The sequence below is a fragment of the Camellia sinensis genome, chromosome 8 (assembly GCF_055761805.1).
Source record: "Camellia sinensis isolate YWXY chromosome 8, ASM5576180v1, whole genome shotgun sequence".
In the NCBI taxonomy this organism is placed as follows: domain Eukaryota; kingdom Viridiplantae; phylum Streptophyta; class Magnoliopsida; order Ericales; family Theaceae; genus Camellia; species Camellia sinensis.
The window spans coordinates 153,787,452-153,801,836 of record NC_138968.1 but is presented as its reverse complement, the minus strand read 5'-3'; the positions used below and the strand labels follow the sequence as shown (position 1 = coordinate 153,801,836).

Sequence of the window (14,385 nt, the reverse complement as noted above, 5' to 3'; positions counted from 1 at the left end):
TCCAGAAGACTTTCGTTTCTTGATTTTTGAAGCATGTTCCACCATATTTGCCTTAGATTCCATAGGATGCTTACTAGCCTGCTTTTCAGAATTGCGATTGTCCTCCTCAATCCTCAAACGCACAATTAATTCTTCTATAGACATTTCTTTGCGCTTGTGTTTGAGGTAGTTCTTGAATTCCTTCCAGCCTTGCGGTAATTTTTCAATTAAGGCTGTAACTTGGAAGGATTCACTGAGAGACATGTCTTCTGCGTAAATGTCATGCAGAATGAGTTGGAGATCTTGAACTTGGCTGATCACAGTTTTTGAATCAATCATTACAAAATTTAGGAATTTGCCAACCACAAATTTCTTTGTGCCGGCATCTTCCGTTTTATATTTTTTCTCCAAAGACTCCCAAAGTTCCTTTGCTGTCTTGATAGGACTGTAGACGTTGTATAATGTGTTGTCAAGTCCATTCAAGATGTAGTTTCGATAAAGGAAATCAGTATGTTTCCAGGCATCGACCGCAGCAACTACTTGCCGGTCGGTTTCATCCTCTTTCAAAATAGGAGCATCCTCACGGAGGAAACGAGCCAGGTTCAGAGTTGTAAGATAGAATAACATTTTCTGTTGCCATCTTTTAAAATCAGTTCCTGAGAACTTCTCTGGCTTTTTATCGTGATTTACCGGTACTGTCACAATAGGAGAGGGGGTTGGCGTCATTGCAACCACCACAGTAGTACTTGTTTGAGTATTTGTTTCAGTAGCCATTAATTCTAATTTATAAAACAAAATTATAATTAGAATTTATACTACACAGAAAATTAATCCAAATTCACATAATTAAATTCTGTAAAAATAAAAGAAACAAGAATGTAACTTTTATTTTTCAATTAATTTGGAAATAAAATAAAATAAAATTTTATTTAACCAAATTAATTCCACACAGAAACTTAATTTCTGTAACACTTCAATAATGAAAATACTAAATCGGAATTTTAATTAATGAAAACTTAGAAAATAATTTCTAAAAATCAAAATTAATTTCTGAAAAAATTTCACAAAAATATATTCTGAATTGTTAATGACACCAGTATATTACTACTAGTTGACAAAGAAAATGGACAGTATATTACGACTATCTGTCAAATAGCATATAATCACTATTTCTTTTTCCAACCAGAATATTATTTTGTAAATCCACAAAAAATAATTTTCTTAAAAGAAGAAAGAGAAAAGGAAACAAACGAAAAATTCTGTAAACAGAATAATTCAAATCTGTCTTAAGATTGTTGGAACAATCTTCTGTGTAAATAAAATAAATTGAAAATAAATCAAACAAAATAAAATAAAAACTTACAGGATTTATTTTGTCGAACCAAATGAAAAATAAAAGACCAAGTCGAGTGTGCGACACTCTGTCATTAAGACAGATTCGCCCCACTACGATGCTTACGGTTGAGTGGCGTCTATCTCACAGGATACAATGATCTTCAAAAACTTGTAGTAGCACTCCACACAAATTTGTACGGCGAACTAGAACCTTATGTTCTTATACTCTCTTTATTTTATCTTTAAAACTAATATGAAGAAATAATGCAAATAGAAAAATCTGGACAGCAAGAGAAATAAAATTCAAACTGATTTTCGGATTTATAAAATGCTGAAATATGGTATGTATTTATAGGGCCAAACAGGTATGAATTCAAACCTTAAAAGTTATGAATTCAAACTGAACAGGTGTAATACTTAAACAAACAGATTCGGTTTCAAACTGCAACAGATCTGTTGGCAGTTTTTCGGACCAATAACTGCCCAGCAGTTTGAATCTGTCTAGGTTTAAAATCTGTTTGAAAGATAATCGGAATGGGCACAATTATTTGGAAAAATTCGAATTCAAATTTAAATTAAAATTCTCGCAATAATTTTTGAAAAAATTCAAATTTAAATTAAAATTCTCGCAATAATTTTTGAAAAAATTCAAAAGAATTTTTGTCCAAAAAATTAACACCAGAACCAACCCGACCCACACCCGCGCCCGGCATGGCTCGGCCGGTAGCGGCGGCACGTGTGTGGTGGTTAGGGCTAAGGTTCAGTTTGTCCATAACTCCTCCCTTCTACAAGCTTGGGGTGCCCTTTGGGGCCCAACTCAAGTGTTATAGGCTAGAGCTTATATACTTAACAAAACTCTCTTAAAGTTTCAATGTGGGACAAGCCTTACAAGGAAACCCGCATTAAAAACTTTAAATGTCCATTCCACGAACCCGAAAACGATGTCATGTTCCCATTCACTCATAAATGGTTTTGACGAACCGTCTTCACCGTGTGACTTGCCACGTGGCAAGGAACACTTCACCTCTTCGGACCCACCCCAAAAGACGTTTGGGACCCACTCAATTTTGAGCTCAAAGTCGGCCTAAAATAAGCCTAATAAACCAAAATCTCCAACAATTTCGTCCTACACTACCTTGCTTTCTCACTTCTTCGTATAATGGGCGGTTTTGATATGTCAAAAGTTGCCTGAAAACTAATTTCAAAAATTCTGAAACATTCATCTTTTGTTTCTTTTTTCTCCATCTTCCTCATTCTTCTTCTTCTTCTTCTTCTTCTTCTTCTTCTTCTTCACTTATAACATGATGTAGAGTATAGTTCCAGGTGGTAACAGAGCTGCTGATGATGGCGACAGTAATCCGGTGATGGCGGCAACGCTCGCGGTGATGGTGGTCGTGGAGCTTAATGGTAGTGGTAATGGAACTTAGTTATGAAGGAGGTGAGTTTGGTGTTGAAAGGTGGTAGTGATGGTGATGCTCATGGTGGCGGTGAAGTTGGTGGTTCGGGTGGTGATGTTGGTGAAGTTGATAACAGTTATGAAGTTGATAAAGATATGATATGTATATATATATATAGATACATAGATAGATAATTGATATGGGTTTGAGAGAATATTGAGTAAGTAAATTTGGGTTTGAGAGAAGTTAATGAAGAGATGATATGCATACACACACACACACACACATATCTATACTATATATATAATAGAATGTAATGCTGTTTCCAAAATGTTTTCAAAATGCCATTCTAAAATTCTCATAATTTTAAAAAATACGTTGCAGCTCTCTTTTTAGTTTATAGTTCTTTTCCTCCCCTCTCAAAAGATTTTCACAACAATAAAAACTCCTAACAAAACCTATCCATAAAAGCTGTAAAAAAAAATGCTTTCAAAATCCCATTCTAAAATTCTCATAATTTTTAAAAAAATCCGTGGTAGCTCTCTTTTTAGTTTATAGTTCTTTTCCTCCCTTCTCAAAAGACTTTTAGAATAATAAAAACTCCTAACAAAACCTATCCATAAAAGTTGTCAAAAAAATAAAAAATTCAAAGCTTTCACTCTCCCACAACTCCTACAATAGATAGATATCCCTCTCCCACGTTACTCTCCCACCTCAAACAAATCTCTCCTACACTCAAAGACTTTTAGTCCTGGCCTCTCACTATCCTACAACAGATAGATATAAAAAAACAAAAAACACTCATCTATCCATATCCTACATCAGATAGATATAAAAAAAAAAAAAAACCCCACCCATCTATCCATATCCCTTTAAACCATTACTTCCAACAATCCACTACTACAAATATCTATACATATACTTTATCAACTTTCTTCATCAGCAATGAACACCAGCAGTCCCCAAATTCAGCAATCCGCCTCTTGATCAAATGTATGTCTCGGTTTTTCTTTTTCTTTTGCTTTAATAAATTTTTTTTCCAAGCATTTGTGACCTATCCCTAAAAGCTGTAAAAAAAAAAAATGCTTTCAAAATGCCATTCTAAAATTCTCATAATTTTAAAAAATACGTGGCAGCTCTCTTTTTAGTTTATAGTTCTTTTTCTCCCATCTCAAAAGACTTTCAGAACAATAAAAACTCCTAACAAAACCTATCCATAAAAGTTGTCCAAAAAAAAAATTCAAAACTTTCACTCTCCCACAACTTCTACAATAGATAGATATCTCTCTCCCACGTTACTCTCCCACATCAAACAAATCTCTCCTACACTCAAAGATTTTTAGTCCTGGCCTCCCACTATCCTACAACAGATAGATATAAAAAAAAAAAAAAACCCCGCCCATCTATCCATATCCCCTTAAACCATTACTTCCAACAATCCACTACTACAAATATCTATACATATACTTCATCAACTTTCTTCATCAGCAGTGAACACCAGCAGTGCCTGAATTCAGCAGTCTGCCTCTCGATCGAATGTATGTCTCGGTTTTTCTTTTTCTTTTGCTTAAATAAATTTTTCTTTCCCAAGCATTTGTGATTTTGTATTTTGACTATAACTATTGCACAAAATTGTAGTGTCCATGTCTTTGTTTTTCTTTTTCTTTTGCTCTGAACATTGTAGTGTCCAAGTCTCTGTTTTTCTTTTTTTTTTTGCTCTAATAATTTGTAGCATACTCTGTCAGACCAAATACATTCCATATCTTCACATTTTTCATCCCATTCCTTGAGTAGATTCCTGGAAGTCTTTTATAGTTTTCATGCCATAAAAACCTGAACGGGAAACTTAGTGATAAACTGCATTAGAAAATCTTCTACCATCATGTAACAACCCTCATACTGTTTACTGATTAAGGACTGATCGATTACCGATAATCACCGATTACTGCTAAACGGAACTGATAACTGACTGATAATCGAACTGAATGAAATACTGAACTGACTGGCTGAAATTGAAACTGAATTGACTGAGTATATGTTAGTTAATTGCATTCTATCTGTTTGATTGTCTGATTATCTGTTCATGTTTATGTGTTTAAACTGCTAATTGAAGGCCTTATCGGCGGCCGAATTAGAAACCGATTGATGTTCCGTGACCCTCATATTTAATGTGATTTTATGGTATAAGTATCTGAAAATTGATTAGGTATGATTAAATTAGATTAAAATAAGCTAATTAAAGAGTTCGGTTTATTTACCATATTGCCACCCTTAGTGGCACACTACCTAGTGATGCTAGAGCCTTGCACACATTGAATCAAAACATTTCATCAGCCTTTCTCCTTGCTTTGCCGACTTAGAGAGAGAGAGAGTGAGAGTTTGTGTAGTTCTTGAGATTTGGCTTAAACAACTTAGAGAATTGAAGGTTGATTGTTGCTTTGTGGTCCTACACTTGTAATTGAGGCTCTAGGTAAGAGAACTCAACCTTTATTGATGTGTTTGAGCTAGTTCTTGCATGGTTCATGTTAATTTGTAGAGTTAAGTCATGATTTGGTCCATAAATGATGGATTGAAGATCATTTCTTGCATGCATGTTGGTATTGTTGCAATTTGAGGTTGATTACATGGACATTAGTGCATGCATGCTCATATTGTTGTTATAGACCATGTTTCCATCTGATTTGAAAAGAAATGAGCTCATTTGAACAAGCTTTGAAGATTTAATTTGGTTTGAAACTCATGCATGACATGTTTGAATGTTGTTCTTGAAAATGGGTTTGAATATGGTTCTAATTGACTCACCTTTGGGGCTTGAATTCATAAATTGAGCTTTGAAACTTGTTATACATTGAATTTAATGATGTTTTCCAGAATTTGGGCCCAAGAGGTCGAGTTTGGAGTGGTTGAATGCTTGGTTTGAGCTTGGGAGGCAAATCTGGAAATTCCAGATTTGGCTTCCTCGCTCGAGCGAAGGATTCCCCGCTCGAGCGAGCACCTTTGTCCAGGGCTCCGCTCGAGCGACCATCGAGCGACCATCGCGCGTAAAATTTCAGCATCCAGTACTTTTACTGTTTTGCAGACCGCTCGAGCGAAGGATTCCTCGCTCGAGCGAAGCCTTTGATTTTGGACTTACGCTCGAGCGTAGAAAGTCTCGCTCGAGCGAAGCCCCTATTTTCAGCAAACTTTGCGAAATGTTTTCTAAGTGTATTTTTGCATCCTCATCCCATCCTAGGCATTCTTAGGCCTAGTTTAAGGCACCTTGATGAGGATATCATTGTAGGACACACCAAGGCAAATTAGGGATTAAGTTATGAGATTTCCCAACTGTGTAGCTTAGTGTGTTCAACCTGTGAACTGTGTAGGGTTGGCGACTGGGGAGACACGCTCTAGCACACTGTAGCCCAGAACTCTGTGAGTAACAATTGTGTAAAGATATGTTCAACTGATTATCTTCTGAATACTGAACTGAACTGTTTACTGAACTGGTATTATTTACTGAATGAATGTATGTCCTTTATTTCTGAACTGTACTGTGGCATCCTTAGTATCTACGGTTTACTGTTACTGTTACTGTCACAGAGATCTCTGTCGGTTCCCTCGTGGAACCACTACTGTTTACTGACTGATGGCCATCATTACTGTTCGGTCTTTTAAGACCTACTGTTACTGTTATGCTAATGGATGTACCACATATGACTGTTTACTGTACTGAACAACTGAATGACTGATTGAAATGAACTGTTTTCATACTGTAAGGACATTCATTCTTAACCTCTTTACATATTGTGTTATTCACTGGGCTTTAGCTCACTGCTCATATATATATGTAGGTGTGCAGGCACCAGACCGCAGCTAGAGGCGTCAGGGTTACTCCAGTTTTGTCAAGCCAGCCTTTGTGCCTCACTGCGAGGTTCCGAGTTGCCATGCTATGGCTTGGGGGTGTTTTGTCTGTTTTTCCCCCTTCTGTACTCTTTTACTGTTTTGTATAGACCGTACTGTTTTGTACAGACGGAATGTTTTCTGTACTGTTCTGTAGGGTTGAGTCCCTAGTTTGAATGGATGTGAATATTGTTCATACCGTTCTGTACCATTTATGTATGAATGCATGGAAAATCTTTTGCATACAGACTGTCACAGCTCATTGGACATTGTTTAATTACTGTATTGGCTTCCGCCAGGCCCTGTACTCTGTTTTACTGTATTTCTGTTAAGCAGGCCTTCGGTAATCTCGGATTACTGGCCGGTTACGGTGCTAAACCCATAGGGCCGGGTTTGGGTCGTGACACATCACCTACTATTTGTTCCACCAATACCTACTATTTGTTCCATCAATTTTGGTGTTGTGGGCTAAATACATACCGGGCCTTTTGAATGTAGTAGTTGTTCTCGAACTGCAGCTATCCAATGTTTATCATGTTATTTACAAATATCCAATGTTTAGTGGAACAAGAACTGTCGGATTTAATTAAATTTGCTTGGGTTAAATAGTAACGATAATTCCATTGTCATGGCTGGGCGTCAGTTTCCCAAAATATGTGATAAATCCCTGAAAATAAAAATGTCTGAGCTTTTTGTCTTTCAAATGATCAGAACTTTTGTGAAGTTAAAAATAAAAATTGTATGCCTTCCACGTGATCAATTTAAGTAGATCAATAAAGTTTGCATTGTCATGGCTGGGCATCAGTTTCCCAAAATATGTGATCAATCCCTGAAAATAAAAATGTCTGAGATTTTTGTCTTTCAAATGATCAGAACTTTTGTGAAGTTAAAAATTGTATGCCTTCCAGATGATCAATTTAAGTAGATCAATAAAGTTTGCATTCATGGACCCCCAAGAAATATCCAATGTTTATCACATTATTTAAAATAAAAAATAAAAAAAGAGCTCAAACTTCTTTTGGCACTTCCAGGAAAAAAATAAAAAAATAGAACAAAAAAACAACTCCCACGTTTTACACTTTCGTATCCATCCACGTTATTTTTTTAAAAACAATCTATAATTATTAAATAAATTAATAAAAAAATTACAAATAAAAAAATTAAAAATATCCAATGTTTATCACGTTATTTACAAAAAAAAAAAAAGAGTTCAAATATCTGTAACTTAAATAAATTAAAAACATATATACAAACTATAAAAATTCAATACAAAAAAAGACATCAAATATCTATAACTTAAATAAATTAAAAACATATATACAAACTATAAAAATTCAACCTCATGGCCTATTCAAGAAATTCGTAAAAAAAAATAAAAAAGACTTTCCAGATATGAGAGTATTGATAGTTATGTTGGAGGAAATTGAAAATGATATGATTTGTTTACAAGCATTGGACGAAGTGGAGCAACACATTGGTAATGAAGTGGAGCAACGCACTGGTTTTTGTTGCTCTTTCCTTGCTTGTTGGTTTCTCACCAACTGGAGCTTGGAGCTCGTGTTAGCTCCAAGCTCCTCTTTATTGATGTAATCTATCATACTTTGTATGCTTTTATCAAAAAAGATGTTTTTTGCCGATCAAAAAAAAAAAAAAAAAAAAAAAAAAAAAGCAACAACAACAACAAAATAATGGTGGTGAAGAGAATTAAGTGAAGCAACAACTCAAAAATGAGGACAATTAAATCAACACTCCTCATAAGGTAATATATGTTTTTTTTTTTATTATTTTTTTTTTAAGTTTGTTTATATGTAAAAAATGATAACAAAAAAATGTTAACACTTTTTTTATTTCACATGTACTTTTTGGGACATTGGACATGACGAGCGACATCTATTGAGTTTTAATTTATCAAATATAGATAGATTTAATTTATGACATTTAGTTTATTATTAGTTTTTTTAGCATATATATGTTTTAGACATTAGGTTCATTGAGAAACATCTTATTTATTGTTAATATAGATTATTTCGTTAGTTAGAAATCAAGTTTATTGTTTTAAGAAAAATAACTAAATTAGATTATAATATTTTATGAATATTTGCTTTAAAATATTATCTTCACTTATGAAATTTGAAAAGATGATCTCTATGTATTATTATTATAATTTTATGAGTAAACTTAAAAATTAATGTGTTATTAAAAAATTTGAACATTATGTATATATTGAGTGAGTGAATTTGGGTTTAAAAGAAGTTGGGTTAGAAAATTGAGTGATTGCGGTGGTGGTTAGTGGTGGTGGCAAAATTTGCACCGGAGAGGAGAGAGAAGAATTGGAGGGAGAAGGGAGATTGTGAGTTTAGATAGGAGATGATAAATTTATATATTTCTTTTAAAATTTGGAGTCAAAATATAATTTTTTTAATTTTTTCTGTTACAAATTTATTGATAGAGATAAAAATAATCAGCTTGCTTGGTTAGGTTTTTTAATAAATACTTTTCAGAAAATTCTATTTTCTTATTTTTTGTATTCTTTTTATTGAATTTTTTAAATATTTTACTCATTTTTTTTTTACTTTTTAGACATAGCTAACATAAATATACCTAAAAAGTAAAAAAAATTATGAAAAAAACCTTTTAAAAATTCACTGAATACCAAAAATATAAAAAAAATGAGAATTTAGTACATTTTTGTATTTTTATGTATTTATTAATTTTTTAAAATATTTTTTCACAAATTTTTTACTTTTTAGATACATCTAAGTAAGGTGCATCTAAAAAAGTAAAATAAATGTTTAAAATTTTAAAAATATTCACTAAAAACAAAACAAATACAAAAATAAAAAAACTCAATTTTAAAAAAAAAATAATCCAAAAAACTGAAACCAAACACACTAGATATGATTTCAAAGATTTTAAGAATCAAATTAAAATTATTTAAAATCTGGCGTTGTCATTAAAAAGTGAGAAAATTCCTAATGCTCTGTCTGGTTAAGGAATTTGAGCAGGGAATTGGAAAGAGAAATAGAAAAGATAGGTGAAATATAAAAAAAATATATCTATATTTCACATAATTTCACATATTTTTTCTCTTTCTTTTTCTAAATCTCTCTCAAAATTTCTCAACCAAACGTAAAATAAATGAATAAATACAGAAAATGTAAAGGGCAAGGGTGCTACGGTCAATTCGTGAAGCGTGGTTGACTTCTCCGAATTGACATGCGTGGCAATTTGAAACCCATCCTCGAAAGATCAAAGGAAAGCTCTCTCCCCCTCAACCTATACACCTCTCTCTCTCTCTCTCTCTCTCTCATATAGTTCATACAATTCATTCCTTACCTTCTCTTCTGCACAAAGATTTTGTGCAGACATGGGTATCAGAAACAATCCATGGGTGTTTCTCTCTGTTCTTCTCTTCTTCTGCTTTTCTTTCAACACCCATCTCTGTTTCGGAGCTAGCACCATCACTGCAAACCAATCTCTGTCTGGAGACCAAACCATCGTCTCCGATGGTGGAATCTTCAAATTGGGTTTCTACAATCCAGGTAACTCTTCCAACTACTACATATGCATGTGGTATGCTCAAGTCTCTACCTTAACTGTAGTTTGGGTGGCAAACACAGAAAAACCCATCTCTGATAGGTACTCTTCAGAGCTCAAAATCATTAACGGTAACTTAGTTCTTCTCAACGAGTCCCAAATCCCAATTTGGTCCACAAAACAGATCTCGATGAGTTCGAATTCTGTTGTGGCTGTTCTTCTTGATAATGGGAATTTGGTTTTGAGAGAAAGCCACAATTCAACTCAGCCAATTTGGCAGAGTTTTGATCACCCTGTTCATACATTTTTACCTGGTAACAAAATTGCATATAACAAGATCACAAACACACACCAACAACTCACTTCATGGAAGAACACAGAAGATCCATCACCAGGACCGTATACTCTGAATCTAGATGCGAATAACAGTCAGTATTTGATTATGTGGAATGGGTCTGAGAGGTATTGGAGTAGTGGGCCTTGGAATGGTCAGATTTTCAGCTTAGTACCTGAAATGAGGGCCAATTATATCTTCAATTTCAGCTATGTAGACAACGAGAATGAGAGTTACTTCACATATTCTCTGTATAATCCTGCGATTATTTCGAGGTTTATTATCGATGTTTCGGGGCAAGTCAATCAGCTCACTTGGTTGGAAGGAACCAAGGAATGGAACTTGTTTTGGGCTCAGCCGAGACAGCAATGTGAGGTTTACGCTTATTGCGGGGCATTTGGGACCTGCAATGAGAATACTCTTCCATTCTGTAATTGTTTGCAAGGTTTTCATGAATCGAATGTGAGTGATTGGAATCTGAGTGATTATTCTGCTGGGTGTGTGAGGAATACTCCATTACAGCAGTGTGGGAATACGGGCGTGGTGAACGGACAGACAGATAGGTTTTGGGAATATTCAAACATGAGATTGCCCGACTATCCTCAATCTGTGTCTGTAGGGAGCGATGTGGAATGCGAATCTGCATGCTTGAATAGCTGTTCTTGCACTGCTTATGCTTATGGAAGCGATGGATGTTCGATTTGGACTGAGAACCTCTTGAATCTGCAACAACTCTCTGGAAACGATGGTAGTGGAAAAACCCTTTATCTCAGACTCGCTGCTTCTGAGTTTCCAGTTGCAAAAAACAAGAAGGGGGCTATCATTGGCCCTGTTGCGGCTTCAGTTGGAGGAGTATTGCTCTTGGGCCTTGTTCTTGCTTTTGTATGGAAGCGGCAAAGAAGATTTGTTGCAAAAACAAAAGCAGTAGACGGTTCGTTGGTTGCATTTGCATACAAAGATTTGCAAAACGCAACAAAAAATTTCTCTGAGAAATTGGGGGGAGAAGGATTTGGTTCTGTTTTCAAAGGGACGTTGCCAGATTCAAGTGTCATAGCGGTGAAGAAGCTTGAAAACATTAGCCAAGGAGAGAAGCAATTCCGAACAGAAGTCAGCACAATTGGAACCATCCAACACGTCAACCTTGTTCGGCTTCGTGGGTTGTGCTCTGAAGGTAGTAAAAGGTTAGTGGTGTATGATTACATGCAAAACAGTTCCTTGGATGCCCATCTTTTCAACAAAAAGGAGTCACAGATTTTTGATTGGCAAACTCGGTACCAAATTGCACTCGGGACAGCCCGAGGGTTGGCTTATCTTCATGAAAAGTGCTGGGATTGCATCATACACTGCAACATAAAGCCTGAAAACATACTCTTAGACACTGAGTTCTGTCCCAAAGTAGCGGATTTTGGTCTGGCAAAGCTCATGGGACATGAATTCAGCAGGGTTGTAGCAACCATGAGAGGGACACAAGGCTATCTTGCACCAGAGTGGATTTCAGGGGTAGCCAAAACAGCCAAAGCCGATGTTTACAGCTACGGTATGGTGCTTTTTGAACTCGTATCAGGAAGGAGAAACTCCGAGCAAACTCAAGACGGGAGAGTAAGATTCTTCCCAACATGGGCTGTGAGTGTTGTCATAGAGGGCGGCAATATACTAGACCTATTGGACCCAAAGTTGCACCGAAATGCTGACAGTGAAGAGCTAAAGAAGATTTGTAGAGTTGCTGTTTGGTGCATCCAAGACGATGAAAATCATAGGCCGACAATGGGTCAGATAGTTAAGATCCTCGAAGGGGTTCTGGATGTGAATCCACCTCCGATTCCACGATCTCTGCAAGCATTCATTGACAAACAGGAACATATTGTTTTCTTCAGAGAGTCTGATCAGAGTTCAGAAGCAGTGCGCAATCCTTCAAGCTCTGATCAGAGTAAGAGCACTACTTCAACAGTGAGTTCCTAGTTCTGAAGACAATAAAATAAGAATGTGGTGGAACGCTAGTGGTGTCTACTTGCTTAAAGTATAGTAGTGTAAGGCTTGCAGTATTTATTGTAGCAATGTGTAAAATAACCTCTTTGAGAGATATATACAAGACTACAAAAAATTGGAAACTTGCATATTTATTTTTGTTGATGACAAAGCTACATCTTCTTTAAATTAATAGGAGTAAATCAAATATTAAACATTGGAATTAAAAGATCATAAAACAACATCAAAAACTTTATTGCTTCTACCAGACTCCCATCTCTTCTCCTCTCCCTATCCCACTTCTCTTCATTTACAAAATCAAAATTTCATCATTCAAAGACAAATAAAAAAATTCCACCAAATGAAAAGAGAATGTGAGGTGATAAAAAAAAAAAAAAGTGATATATCTTTTATATTGAAGGACTATTTTATTTAGAAAATAAAATATATATTTTAAAAATATTAATAGCTAATAGAGTTGTTTACAGAAATAAGAAGCATGCCCCCATAGTCTTCTACCTGACATGACCACCTCAATTCCATGACACTTTCAATCATCATTTAAAACTTTTTTATCTAATTTGTTAAATTTTTAACTTTTTTAATGATTTTTTTAATTTTTAAACTAAAAAATAATATCCTCAAACAAGGCCCAAGTGACGTATGCCAATTTCTGGCCCAATCTACTCAAGTTTAATCAATCAATTGGATTAAGGTGAGGGCCATAATTACTTATTTATTTATTTATTTTTAATTTTATGGGACCATGGGATTAACTCTTCGACAGCATATATTTTCTAAGAAAAAGATAAAGAAAAAGAAAAAGCACACAATCCATGATTCAATGGTGACGATCTACACAATATGAAATACTCACCCCCCGTCCACCCCTTTCATACTCAACCCAATTGAAAGTAGAATATTTTGAGAAAATGATTAAAAGTTATTTTTTAATTTTTAATATATTTTGGATCATATCATTTCTCATATTTTTTAAATATTTTTCTAAAAATAAGTTTAAAAAATTATAAAATTAACTTTTAACCTTCTTAAAATACCTTGATAACTATTTGAAAAATAATGTACAAATTTACATTTTAGATTTGAAACGAGAGAGACTGAAATGAAAACGAGAGAGACTGAAATGAAGGATTTTGTATATTCAATATATGTTGTTGTGTATCTGTGTTTACAAGAGAATTAGGTCTCTCTCTTTATAGAGAGCAGAAGGATACAATGGAGTACGAAGGCATAAGGTAATATATTACAATAATATCAAAGTGGAATCTAAAGCTGAAAGTGGTAGTGGGTGTTGGCCTCCTTTACAGAGTGGTAGTGGGTGATGGCCTCCTTTACAGCTTTGCTGGTTAGTGGGTGTTGGCTTTACAGCTCCTAATGCACTGTGATGTACATTTATAGCTACTAAGGCATTATATGAAAGTATATTATATGTTAACAGCCCCCCGCAAACTCAAGGAGGGTAGGCATCGACCAAGTTGAGTTTGGAAACAAGATCACGGAAGCGCCCAGGAGGATGAACCTTGGTGAAAATATCAGCAGGTTGATCGGTAGAAGCAATAGGGAGAAGATGAACAGTGCCACGTGTAACATGCTGTCGAATGAAATGACAATCAATCTCAATATGCTTGGTGCGATCATGAAAAACATCATTGTGAGCAATCTGAATGGCACTCTGATTGTCACAATAAAGTGAGGTAGCGCCAGAAGAGGAAACACCCATATCAGTGAGGAGCCAGCGAAGCCAGAGAAGTTCCTGAGTAGTATCAGCAAGAGCTCGGTATTCAGCTTCGGTGCTAGAACGGGCCGTGAGGGATTGTTTCTTGCTACGCCAAGTAAGAAGAGAATCCCCTAAGAAGAAACAGAATCCCCTGGTGGAGCGTCGATCCGTAGGGTCCCCAGCCCAATCAGCATCAGAAAAGGCACGCAGTTCAAGAGAGG

The 14,385-nt window shown here is 35.3% G+C and overlaps 1 pseudogene across 1 annotated transcript; it reads left to right on the top strand.

Moving 5' to 3' along the window:
- The first annotated feature begins 9,825 nt into the window (after positions 1-9,825).
- On the top strand, positions 9,826-12,575 carry LOC114269204 (G-type lectin S-receptor-like serine/threonine-protein kinase At2g19130 pseudogene; annotated as a pseudogene). Its single transcript, XR_014338471.1, has one exon. The product of XR_014338471.1 is annotated as a G-type lectin S-receptor-like serine/threonine-protein kinase At2g19130 pseudogene (transcript).
- The last annotated feature ends 1,810 nt before the right edge of the window (positions 12,576-14,385 follow it).